Source organism: Symphalangus syndactylus, chromosome 13, assembly GCF_028878055.3.
Source record: "Symphalangus syndactylus isolate Jambi chromosome 13, NHGRI_mSymSyn1-v2.1_pri, whole genome shotgun sequence".
Classification (NCBI taxonomy): domain Eukaryota; kingdom Metazoa; phylum Chordata; class Mammalia; order Primates; family Hylobatidae; genus Symphalangus; species Symphalangus syndactylus.
Window position 1 is genome coordinate 32,120,506 of NC_072435.2, and position 12,354 is coordinate 32,132,859.

The window sequence follows — 12,354 nt, forward strand, 5'->3', positions numbered from 1 at the left end:
TTTCTTTGGGTTTCCACTGGGCTGGGTGGAACCCGCATACATTTTTGTGGGCTGGTAATTTTTTTGGAAACTGCTTCTAAGGCCTTTCCCCACAGATCACCTTTTGGACAGAAATGTATCCTTGGAAACATGGCACAGTTTCTAAAAGATAAACAGTTTGCATTTTTTTAAAAGTATAATTAAGTGCTGTTGCAGCTTTAGGAATGGACTTCTATATCATTGGTATAATTTCAACAGTTTTCCAGGAGACAGGCGTTCATGAGTCAAGCCTTCTGCCTTTCTGTGGGGACCCAATCCTTTTTCACATGGGACTTGGGCAAGTCTAACCTTTCTGGTTGCCATTGGATCTCACTCTTTATGGTGCTCAGTTCTTGAAGTTATTTCCTCCTTCGCCTTTTGAGCCTCTGTCCAGTTCTCCCTCCACCTAAGAGTCCCTTTGAGCTCTCTGCTTAGCATGGTTCACAATAGCTGTAAGGTGGAAACCACCCAAGTGTTCATCCATGGATGAATGGGGAAACACAATGTGGCATATCCATGCAATGGAATATTCTTTAGCCTTAAAAAGGAAGGAAATTCTGATGCATGCTACAGCATGGATAAGCCTTGAAGACATTGTGCTAAATGAAATAATCCAGTCACGGAAACACAAATACTCTATGATTCCACTTATATAGGATATAGTCATCAGATTCACGGAGACATGAAAACATGGACTGCCCAGTCCTAAAAACATGGCCACACCCCTCTCCCCCATCTGCTGCCTGCAGAACACCATTTTCAAGATGCAGTTCAGATCCACATCCTCTTTTCAGACCTTTCCTCAGCTCCAGGGATAGCTGGCCTCCCCACTTTGTCTGCCCTCTGTGCCCTGTAGAAACATCTAGCAAAGTCTACTTGATACTGACTCCTTTTCCTTGTTGGTCTTTGGTCTTTGTAACTGGATAGGATAGCACTTTACTCAAAGAAGGTAACGAATAAATGAATGAAGGATAATGAATGAAGATTGTATAAATGAATGATGAACAAATGTCAGGAGTCTGAAAAGCAGGTCTTCCGGTAAATGACTGGACACCTTCGATCTGACAGGTACAGGCTGATGTGAACTCTACCAATGATCCAGTTTATACTTAGAATAGCATCCAAACTTTGCCCATGGCCTCCGAGGCCCTGCAGGTTGCCCCTGCCTCTTCTTTGCTTTGCTCGCCAGGCATCAGCCACACAACTGCAGGACCTTAGCACCTGCTCTCCCCTACCTGGAAGGCTTTTCCTTCTGAACCCCACAGTGCTGGTTCCCTCTCCTCATTTCAGTCTCAGCTCAACTGTCACCTCCTTAAAAACTGCTGGACGCCAGGAGCCCAGTCCGCATCACACAGCATTGCTTTTTTGTCTCTACTGTTCAATTTTTCAGCCAAGTTCAAATATAAGAAGCCTCTTATGGCCAGGCACAGTGGCTCACATCTATAATCTCAGCTACTTGAGAGGCTGAGGCAGGAGGATTGCTTGAGCCCAGGAGTTTGAGGCTGCACTCCAGCCTGGACAAGAGAGCAAGACTTCATCTCTTTTTTTTAAAAAAAAAGAAGTTTCTTATTATGAATTACCCACCCCCCCAGTCTCAGACATATACAAACACATGCACACATGTCCAAAATAACTGCAGAGATCTTAGTAGAAATAGGCTTACCATATATAGCACATCTGGGCTTCATTATGTACTAAATGACAAATAATCACTATATCGGACCATTACATGTAAGTTCTACATATTTTTAATGGCTTTTCAGCTTTTTCTCCACTTTGAAACATGGACTGTAGCAGGTGCAAATGGACTGACAGCATTTAAAATCTATCTGCTTTATGTATCATCTACAGGCAGTGGCAAGTCAACTGTATTTTTTAGAAAGTCATGGAATTCACAAACATTAAAAATAAGAATAAGGAATTGCCAGGGCATACAACAGGGTTTTCAAACACGCAAGACCTATGTATCATAAAACAGGAATGCACTTTCAGGAAAAAACAACTGAGGTGCAGCAAGGCCAGGCTGTCTGCTCCTAAGGGCCCAACTCAAGTCCTGGCACGAAGACCAGGCCAGTCCCCGGCTCCAAGTGGCTCATTTCCAGACTCCGACTGTGTTGGCATCCAAGAGCCAGTGATAACAGAGAAGCGAAGCCAGTTTTAAAATGTTCTCATCTGTAGAGCTGGCCACTCCCCAAAACTCATCATAAATGTGATGTCTGGGGAGTCATTTCAGAGGGACCCATGCCACAACCAAGATGTAGGACTCCAACAACTTTTCGTGTTGTTTTTGTTCTTACAAAGCACTTATGTTTGCAGAGGGACATATTAGTACCCATGAGTTTCTAGGTTAATTTAAGGGAATTTCCTACCCTAAAACAGACAGCATGAGGCCCGACCACTCAGTCAAGCAAGATGTATTTACTAAATGCCTCCTTAGCATTTGGCACTGGTCAGGAAACCACAATAAAAAACTGATCATCCTAGGCCACTTACTACTTATTTGCTTCATCCTAATGATAGTAATAACAACAGTTACTTTTTTCTGAGCACCTATTAGATGCCAGCCCCTGTGCTAAATAGCTTATAGAAATTATTTCTAATATAGCAACCACACCAGCTATTATTATCGATTTCACAGATGTCAAACCTTGCCCCAGAGCCACTAAGCTAATAAACGGTGGCGCCACAATTTAACTGTCTTCTCTGCTGTGCCCCAAAGCCCTGGTCTACAACACCCAGCACTATGACCTACAACTTTTCCTTTCCTCTTTCCCCTGCACCCATTCATCCAGATTCATCCAATTTAAGCTCTACTGACTCAGAGATGGCAATATGAGCTTAAGGTGCCTATGAACAATTCTTAATTAAAAAAAATTTTTTTTTGGCCGGGTGCGGTGGTTCACGCTTGTAATCCCAGCACTTTGGGAGGCTGAGGTGGGCGGATCATGAGGTCAGAAGATCGAGACCATCCTGGCTAACACCATTAAACCCTGTCTCTACTAAAAATACAAAAAATTAGCCGGGTGTGGTGGCAGACGCCTGTAGTCCCAGTTACTCGGGAGGCTGAGGCAGGAGAATGGCCTGAGCCTGGGAGGCAGAGCTTGCAGTGAGCTGAGATCGTGCCACTGCACTCCAGCCTGGACAACAGAGCGAGACTCTGTCTCAAAAAAAAAAATTTTTTTTTAAGGGCAGGGTCTCGCTCTGTTGCCCAGGCTGGTCTCAAGCTCCTGGGCTCAAGCGATCCTCCTGCCCTAGCCTCCCAGGTAGCTGGGATTGCAGGTGTGAGCCACCACACCCAATGCAGCTCTCAACTCTTCATTTCTACATATGCTTTCCCCATAAGTGTCAAGGAAACCATTTGTTTATTCATTTCACAAATATTTCTCAATTGCCTACTCAGCACCAAAATTCTTCTCAGCCCTGGGGATATAGAAGTTAATAAAACAGCTCATGCCTATAATCTCAGCACTTTGGGAGGCCGAGGTGGGCAGATCACGAGGTCAGGAGATCGGGACCATCTTGGCCAGCATGGTGAAACCCTGTCTCTACTAAAAATACAACAATTAGCTGAGCATTGTGGCACGTGCCTGTAATCCCAGCTACTCAGGAGGCTGAGGCAGAAGAATCGCTTGAACCCGGGTGTCGGAGGTTGCAGTGAGCTGAGATTGCACCACTACACTCTAGCCTGGTGACAGAGTGAGACTCCGTCTCAAAAAATAAAATAAAATAAAATAAAAGTTAATAAAACAGAAGTTCCTGCCCTTACTGAGCTGATATTCTAACAAGAGGACAGTGATAATAAAATAAATACGTATAACTTATGGTGTGTTAGATAGGAATAGATAGGAATAAATGCTAAGGAGACAGAGAAAGCAGGGAAGGAGGCTGAGAGCACCCATTCTCAAGTGAGTGGCCTGGTGACATTTGAGAAAAGGCCTGAAGAAAGTCGGGGAGCCAGCCCTCCAAATACCTGGGCAAAGAGCTTTCCAGGCAGAGCTGGAAGGAGCTTCCGGAGGCCAGCAGGGTGGAAGTGCAGTGAGGGGAAGGCATCTAGGTTGGCGATGAGGTCAGAGAGGTATTAGGCTTGGTGGGGAGTGGAGTTAGGGGTGACTTTGGCTTTTGCTCCAGGTGAGATGGGAGCCATCGGAAGGATTCGAGCTGAGGGATATGAAGTAGAACTTAACATGACGCCGCCTCTCCCAGGGTCAACAGGCCCCATCTGGCTGCTGGGCTGAGGAGAGACTGCCGAGCACCAGTGGTGGAATCATCTGGGCTAGATGCTGGTGGCTTGGACCAGAGGGGCTGGCAGTGGAGGTGGCGAGGCATGGTCAGGTTCTGGGTAACTACTGAAGGTGGAGTCAACAGGATTTGCTGATGGCTTGGGAGAGAGGAGTCAAGGACAATCCCGAGGTTTGGCCTGAGTAATGGGGAGAAGTGAGTTGATATTTACTAATGAGTTTGGGGGGTGCTTTGGAAGGAATAGATCTGGGGGGACTGTGACAGGCTCAGCTTGGCCACCTTAAGTTTAAGGTGCCTGTCAGAATCCACCTGGATGTACCCAGCAGGCAGCTGGATAGATGTTTCCGGCAGAGAAGAGCTTAGAATCCTAAGCCAGTCCAGAGCTTCCCAGGTTCCAGTTCCCTGTAGACCTGTTAGGACCTCTCTCTGGAACTTTTGCCACTCCTCCTTCACCTACCTTTATCCCTTTCACCCACTTCATTCTGGGTCTTCCCCTCTATTTTTTTTTCCTATGAGAATCCCTTTGTTGATCTTAGAGTTTCCAAGAAGCAGGTAGGTGGTTTTCAGTTTTCTCTCTAATTCCCGTGTATATTCCATCGGCCTACCCATCCATCCATTCATCCATCCATCCATCCATCCATCCATCCATCCATCCATCCATCCAACAAAATAAGACCTTTCACTACGCCAGGCATATGTCTACATGAGAGAACATGAGAACATGACCAGCAGAGGAGCTAATCGCCATTTAAATTCTAGAGACGGAGTCAAAACATCTTTTTAAAAAATACATAAGCCCACAACCCCTCACAACAATACTGAAATCCAGGAAACTCTGAAAACTGGAAGTTTTTTCTGTAAATTTGGCACAGATTCACTTGATGACAAAAGCTGGCCTGAATTGACATGACATTACTTATGGTCCTTCTCTTCCCCACTTCGGGTGAATATTCATATAGTTCAGTCCAGAAATACGGCTGTGTTTAGTGGGAATGCCCTGGACCCGTAGTTTCAGAGACAGGCCCACAGACTCGCATTCTCCTCCCCTGTAGTTTAGTGAGTGTCCCGACAAGCAAGATGAGAACTTCCCTTGGTTTTTCAAAAGTTTCGTATTTTACAAGTAAGTGGGTATGTATGGGGGTATACTGTTTAAATGTTTGTAAATATTTAAAAATATTTGTTTTATATTTAAAATATATAAATATTTAAATTTTATTATATTTAAATATATAAATATTTAAATTTTATTATATTTAAATATATAAATATTTAAATTTTATTATATTTAAATATATAAATATTTAAATTTTATTATATTCAAATATATATTTAAATTTTATTATATTCAAATATATATTTAAATTTTATTATATTTATATATTTAAATTTTATTATATTTTAATATATAAATATTTAAATATATAAGTATATATTATATATGCATGTTTTAATAATTCAATATATATTTTAAAAATATTTAAATATTTAATAAATAGATGTCAACTTTAGAAACAAATATATATTATAAGATGTGGTTCCTTCTGGCCCCAGAATTTTATGAGCAAAACAATCACTAGCTACTATAAAAATCCGCAGGTGCTGGCCAGGCGCAGTGACTCACGCCTGTAATCCCAGCACTTTGGGAGGCCAAGGTGGGCGGATCACAAGGTCAGAAGATCGAGACCATCCCGGCTAACACAGTGAAACCCTGTCTCTACTAAAAATACAAAAAATTAGCCGGGCGTGGTGGCAGGTGCCTGTAGTCCCAGCCACTCGGGAGGCTGAGGCAGGAGAATGGCGTGAACCCCGGGGGTGGAGCTTGCAGTGAGCTGAGATGGTGCCACTGCACTCCAGCCTGGGAGACAGAGCAAGACTCTGTCTCAAACAAACAAACAAACAAACAAACAAAAAAATCCACAGGTGCAGGGGCCAGGCGCGGTGGCTCACGCCTGTAATCCCAGCACTTTGGGAGGCCAAGGCGCTTGGATCATTTGAGGTCAGGAGTTTGAGACTAGCCTGGCCAACATAGTGAAACCCCATCCCTACTAAAAATACAAAAAATAGCCGGGTGTGGGGGCTTGCGCCTGTAATCCCAGCTATTTGGGAGGCTGAGACAAGTGAATCCCTTGAGTCTGGGAGGTGGATGTTGTGGTGAGCTGAGATCTTGCCACTACACTCCAGTCTGGGTGACAGAGTAAGACCCTGTCTCAAAAAAAAAAAAAAAAAAAAAATCCACAGGTGCATTTAAAATTTTGACTCAATTATAATATTAAAGTTAAGCCAATTTAATATTTTTATTAATTATAATGCTAATGTAAAACTAAACAATTAGATCTAAGGAATAAGACCCAGATAAACAATTCCCCAGCACCTGCATTTCTGGTGGACAGAACCATCCTTAAGAGTACTTCAATGATAAACAATGTTAAAAGATGAGTATTTACATTTAAATATACATCACATACACATTATATTATATTGTTATATTTAAATATACGTCACACATACATTAAGGTAATGCGTGCCCTTTGTGCAGAAAGCAAAGAGCAAGTGATTTCAAAGATCTTGTCCTGTTACTGAGGTAATAACTGTCTCTCTCTTCTCAGATTCAGTGGTTTATAAGAAAGAACTTAAAAAACTAAAATATTTCAGTATTGCTTTTCCTGCAGGAGCAAACTATTTCAGAACTCGTTCCCAACCCAAGTCCGTTGAACTGTCACAGAATCACAGGACAGTGATCTTTCCCATCATACATTGTAAGTTGCCTTCCGTACCATGCCTGTTGATGAAGAAGCCCTGGTAATTCAAGAACTTAAATTCTTTTCCTAGGGGAGGTTACCATAAACTCTTACTTCTCTGGGCAGAGTAGGTGAGTTGCCGTTTCTAAGGTTATTTTAGAGTCAGTTCAAGTCTTTAAACTAGAGCAGGAGAAAGCACAGATGCCCCCCTCCTCCTTATCCAGAAGGACGGTAGGTAAGGATCTTTCCATAAGCAAACAATGTTTCAGGGCATGACTTAAAAAGATAAAATACATGTCAACAATATGTACAGGCAAAAATTTTTTTAAAAACTCTGTTGTTTTGTGTCATTCTTATTATTACTGTTACTTTGTTGGGGAACTCTTAGTTGAAACAGAGAATGAAGCTTGTACAAGGTTTGATACCTTGGATCTGCAGAGATGAAGCTGACAGAGAGGGAAAAGAACTCATCGAAGCCTGCGCTGGTCATTTATGGTACAAAGCAGGAAAATAATTGCAGGGAGAACGCCCCAAAGTAGGAATGAAGCCTGGGGGGGGCGGGGGTCAGGCAGCCAGCCCTGGGTCTCGAGCTCCCTCCTGCCCTCTCCCTTCCCCATTCTTGCTGCACAACCAGGAGGTTAAAATAGGAAGATGAACCACACCGGCAGCCGCCAGAATGGCCCGGGCGCTTGGGGCCCTCGGGGGCCCTTGAAATAGCCACTAGGATCGGGAAACCCAACTTTCCCAGCGGGGCAGCGAGGAAAACCAAAAGGAACCGAGCCGGAGGCTGGTAGCGAGGGAGCGCGGTGGCTTCTCGGAGGGAGGAAAGAGAAAGAAATGAGCATTTGGGGTGTGAGTGAATGAGTGTGTGTGTGTGTGTGTGTGCGCCCGCGAGAGCGCTGGGGGGTGGGGGGGGTGGAGTTTAAATCCACAAACACACACACGCACTCGCACAGCCTCGGAGAAAATGCCCTGAGCAGTTTAGGTTCTTTAACAAAATAAATAAATTGAAAAAAAAAAAAAGTTTCACTCGCGTTGGTGAAACTTTTCTCCCTTCCAGATCAGTCCTAAGAGGAGAGCTGCGGACGTGCGGAGGGGCTTCTTGGGGGCACGTGGAAAGATTGGCGGACGCACGAACCCCCAAATTCAGGAATATGGGGTCACACGGAGAAGGGGAGGGGGTGTCCGAGGCGCCCTGAACGCGAGGATTTGGGGCGAAAAGGTGAGAAATGGTTCCTGGGGAAGCTCGCTCGGGGAGCTTGGGATGAAAAGGTGAGAAGGGCAAGAGGGGTTCTCCCCAGGGCAGACGCACCAGCTTTTAGTTAAGGAATGAGAAAAAGGTTCCAGGGGTGCCCCCAAATTCAGTATGTCTGGGAGTCCACTAAAAAGGGGGTCCCCGGGACAAGTCAAATCTAGGAATTTGGGGCAAAAATGAGAAGGGAGTCTTCGAGGTCCCCCGATGCAAGAAGTTTGCGACTAAGAGTGACAGAAGGGCTCTGGGGTCACCCCAATTTCGCAGGTTTGGGGAGTAAAGTAAGAAGAGGGCCCCAAGTGGCCCCAATTCAGTGAGTTTGAGAGTATGAGTAAAAGAGGGGTCCCCGGGTGTCCCCAACTCAGAGATCTGGGGAGTAAAAGTGAGGATAGGGTCCCCAAGCACCCCCAATTCAGAGAATTCGAGGGTATGAGTAAAAGAGGGGTCCTCGGGTGCCCCCAACTCAGAGATCTAGGGGGTTAAAGTGAGAAGAGGGTCCCCAAGCGCCCCCAATCAGGGAGTTTGAGGAGTTTGAGAGACGTTCCCGGGGCGACCCCAACTCAGCGAGTTTGAAGGTAAGCGTGAGAAAGGGGCCCCGGACGCCCCAACCTAAGGAAGTTTTGTAAAAAGTGAGGCGACGGCACCGCACCTCCCCCGCGTTCAGTCAATAAGGAAAGTGAGGACGTCGCCAGGGTCCCCCCAAACTCCGCCGCGCGCGCGGGACGGGGTGGCGGAGGCGGGTCCCGCGGGCGCACCACCCGGACGTTTGGGGTGAGCGGCGAGGACGTGCTGCCGCCCCCCGGCCCCCCGAGCAGGGTCCCCGCCGCCCCCAACACTCCCCCGCCGGCCTGGGCCCGGGGCGGTCGCATCGGTCACCTGGAGTTCGGGCCGGGAGTTCGGGCAGCGGCTCCCGCGGCGGCGGCAGCGGCTGCTGCGTGTTGGTCCCCGTTGGTAAGTAACAGTCTCCACGGCTACAGTCTCTATGGCGGCGGCGGTGGCGGCGGCGGCCGCTCCTCCTCCGGCTCCCGCCGCCAGCCAGCCTCGCGCAGCCCGCCCGCCCGACGGGGCGGGGCGTTGTTACCGGCAACGGTTACCAGGCTCCGCGCCCCACCTTCCTAACGGCCCGCCCACGCCCGCCTCCAGTGGGCCCGAAGAGGGCGGGGCGCGAGATCCTGCGGCGTCCCATTGGCTGTCTGCAGAGTCTGTCGGAAGGAGAAGGCGTTCCCCGGTGAAAAAGAGTGCGAGACTCGGCCAATGGCCGCGAAGAGGGGCGGGTCTTGGCGGGAGGCGCGCGCGGCTCAGAGGGTTGGCGAACCGGTGGCGCGCGCGGGGCCGGGGGTTGGTGGCGCGTTTTGGGAAAGTCTAGTTTTAGGGGACCCAAGGGACTTCGTTTACCCCACAGGAGGAGTGTGGGACATGTGTGGACAATCTGATCAGGGGTCAGCAAACTCTGGCTCGCGGCCTGTTTTTCACGGACCCCCAGCTAAAAATTTAAATAAATATATATTTTTACATGGTTAAGAGAAACTATCGGCCGGGCGCGGTGGCTCATGCCTGTAGTCCTAGCACTTTGGGAGGCCGAGGCGGGTAGATCATGAGGTCAGGAGATCGAGACCGTCCTGGCTCTTCTAAAAATACAAAAAATTAGCCCGGCGTGGTGGCGGGCGCCTGTAGTCCCAGCTACTCGGGAGGCTGAGGCAGGAGAATGGCGTGAACCAGGGAGGCGGAGCTTGCAGTGAGCCGAGATCGCACCACTGCACTCCAGCCTGGGAGACAGAGCGAGACTCCGTCTCAAAAAAAAAAAAAAAGAAACTATCAAAAGGAGCTTTTGTGGGGTGTGAACCTAATAGGAGGCTCTCTTTTATTGTATTGGGTCCAGTATTTTGAACTAGTTTAAAGATTGGCAAACTGTGGCCTGCGGGTCAAATTGTGCCTGCTTGGGTTTGTAAATAAAGCTTTATTGGAACATAGCCACGCCCATTTCCTTGAACGGCTCGGAAGGCTGCTTTGACACTACAGGGGAGTAGTGGAGTAGTTGCGCAAAGACGGCATGTCCCACGCAAAGCCTAAGATATTTACTATACGGTCCTTTACAGAAAATGTTTGCCAAACTCACCAACCCTCCTCTCAAGCTGGTAGATTCAGCTATGAGTAGGACAGAGACAGACAGATCCTCATAGAGCTTTTATTCTCGTGAGGGAACACTGACAGCAAACAGAATAAAGAGGTAAACACAGTTACTTGAGACAAGGGGCTGGAAGAATAGGAGAAAACAACTTGTACTGAGAAAAGGCAGGAGATTAAGCTTCAGCCCCACTCATTCATTCAAAAAGAAATGATATTAGTGAACACTGATTAAATTGTTATGTGCCAGAAAGTGATCTAAGCATTTTTTAAATATGCAAACTCATTAAATCTTACAGTCGCATCTTTAGAAAGATGCTAGGCATTATCCCCGTTTTTATTTGTCTTGTTTTTCTTTTTTTGAGACAGAGTCTTGCTCTGTCACCCAGACTGGAGTGCAGTGGTGTGATCTGGCTCACTGCAGCCTCCGTCTCCCGGGCTCAAGTGATTCTCCTGCCTCAGCCTCCCGAGTAGCTGGGACTACAGGCGCCCACCACCACGCTCAGCTAATTTTTGTATTTTTAGTAGAGACGGGGTTTCACCATGTTGGCCAGCCATGCTGGCCTGGAACTCCTGACCTCAAGTGATCCGCCCGCCTTGAACTCTCAAAGTGCTGGGATTACAGGCATGAGCCACCATGCCCAGCCTATCCCCATTTTTCAGATCAGGAAGCTGAAGCCCAGAAAGAATGAGTGAATTTGCCCAGTGTCAAACAGCTTGTGAGGAATCGGAACCCTAGTAGTCCAGTGCTAAAGTCCATGCTCTTGATCACTAGATGGGTGGTTTTCAAACATTTTTTACCACAGCATACAGCAGGAAATACATTTTACCTAGGGGCTCAGTCCACACAAACATATCTATAACTAAAACAAATGATACTGTAACTAAAGTACCGTGAAATGATACTTTAACGCACTCTGATATTTCCTGTTGTTTCATTTTAATTAAAATGTGGACGGTGATTTGCTAAATTGATTTCATCATCTTCTAATTTTTTTTTTCTTGAGACAGAGTCTCTGTCGCCCAGGCTGGAGTGCAGTGGCATGATCTCGGCTCACTGCAACCTCCACCTCCCGAGTTCAAGCGATTCTCCTGTTTCAGTCTCCCGAGTAGCTGGCATTACAGGCGCCTGCCACCACGCCCGGCTAATTTTTGTATTTTTAGCCGAGACAGGGTTTTACCATGTTGGCCAGGCTGGTCTCAAACTCCTGATCTCAAGTGATCCACCCGCCTCAGCCTCCCGAAGTCCTGGGATTACAGGCAGGAGCCACTGCGCCCGGCTATGTGACAGAATCTTAAGCTTAAGCGGTCTACAGTAATCAGTCCCTTTCATTCAACTATTAATTTAGTCAAAAATATTTATTGAGGTCCAAGTGCAGTGACTCAGCAGGAGGATCGTTTGAGGCCAGGGGTTCAAGACCAGCCTGGGCAACATAGTGAGACCTTATCTCTATAAAAATAAAGTAAAATAAATTAGCCAGGTGCAGTGGTGCACACCTATAGTCCCAGCAGCTCAGGAGGCTGAGGTGGGAGGATCGCTTGAGCCCAGGAGTTCTAGGCTGTGGTGAGCTATGACTGTGCCACTGAACTCCAGCTTGGTAGACAGAGCAAGAACCTGTCTCTAATATATATATATAGTGTATATGATGATAGATAGATAGATAGATAGATGATGATAGATAGATGATAGATAGATAGATAGATAGATAGATAGATAGATAGATAGAGCCTACTATTTGCTAGGTGCTAGGGACAGATGTGTAAATAAAATAGATAAAATTCCCATGCCCATAGGAAAAGTGATACAGCACTGGCTTGGTGGGAGAAGTGGGTGAGTGGGGCTTGTCTGAGATAGAGCAGCCGGAGATGATCTCCCTGGGATATCCAACAATCCTGCTTGGCCCAAGACTGAGGGGTTTCCCAGGATATGGGAATTTCAGTGAAAACCAGGAAATCCCCAAAGCGGGAAGAGTTGGTCACCCT

The 12,354-nt window shown here is 46.7% G+C and overlaps 2 protein-coding genes across 4 annotated transcripts in view; one reads left to right on the plus strand and one right to left on the minus strand.

Annotated features, from left to right (window-relative positions):
• The window catches only part of RFX2 (regulatory factor X2), a 119,172-nt gene extending 109,908 nt beyond the window's left edge, over positions 1-9,264 (minus strand). For all 3 annotated transcript variants that reach the window (XM_055238249.2, XM_055238246.2, XM_055238248.2), the window contains exon 1: positions 9,124-9,264. The gene's annotated coding sequence lies outside the window, so the exon portion shown is untranslated. The remainder of the gene's footprint in view (positions 1-9,123) is intronic.
• Positions 9,178-12,354, plus strand: part of ACSBG2 (acyl-CoA synthetase bubblegum family member 2) — a 95,327-nt gene continuing 92,150 nt past the window's right edge. Inside the window, exon 1 of the mRNA XM_055238250.2 lies at positions 9,178-9,198. The gene's annotated coding sequence lies outside the window, so the exon portion shown is untranslated. The remainder of the gene's footprint in view (positions 9,199-12,354) is intronic.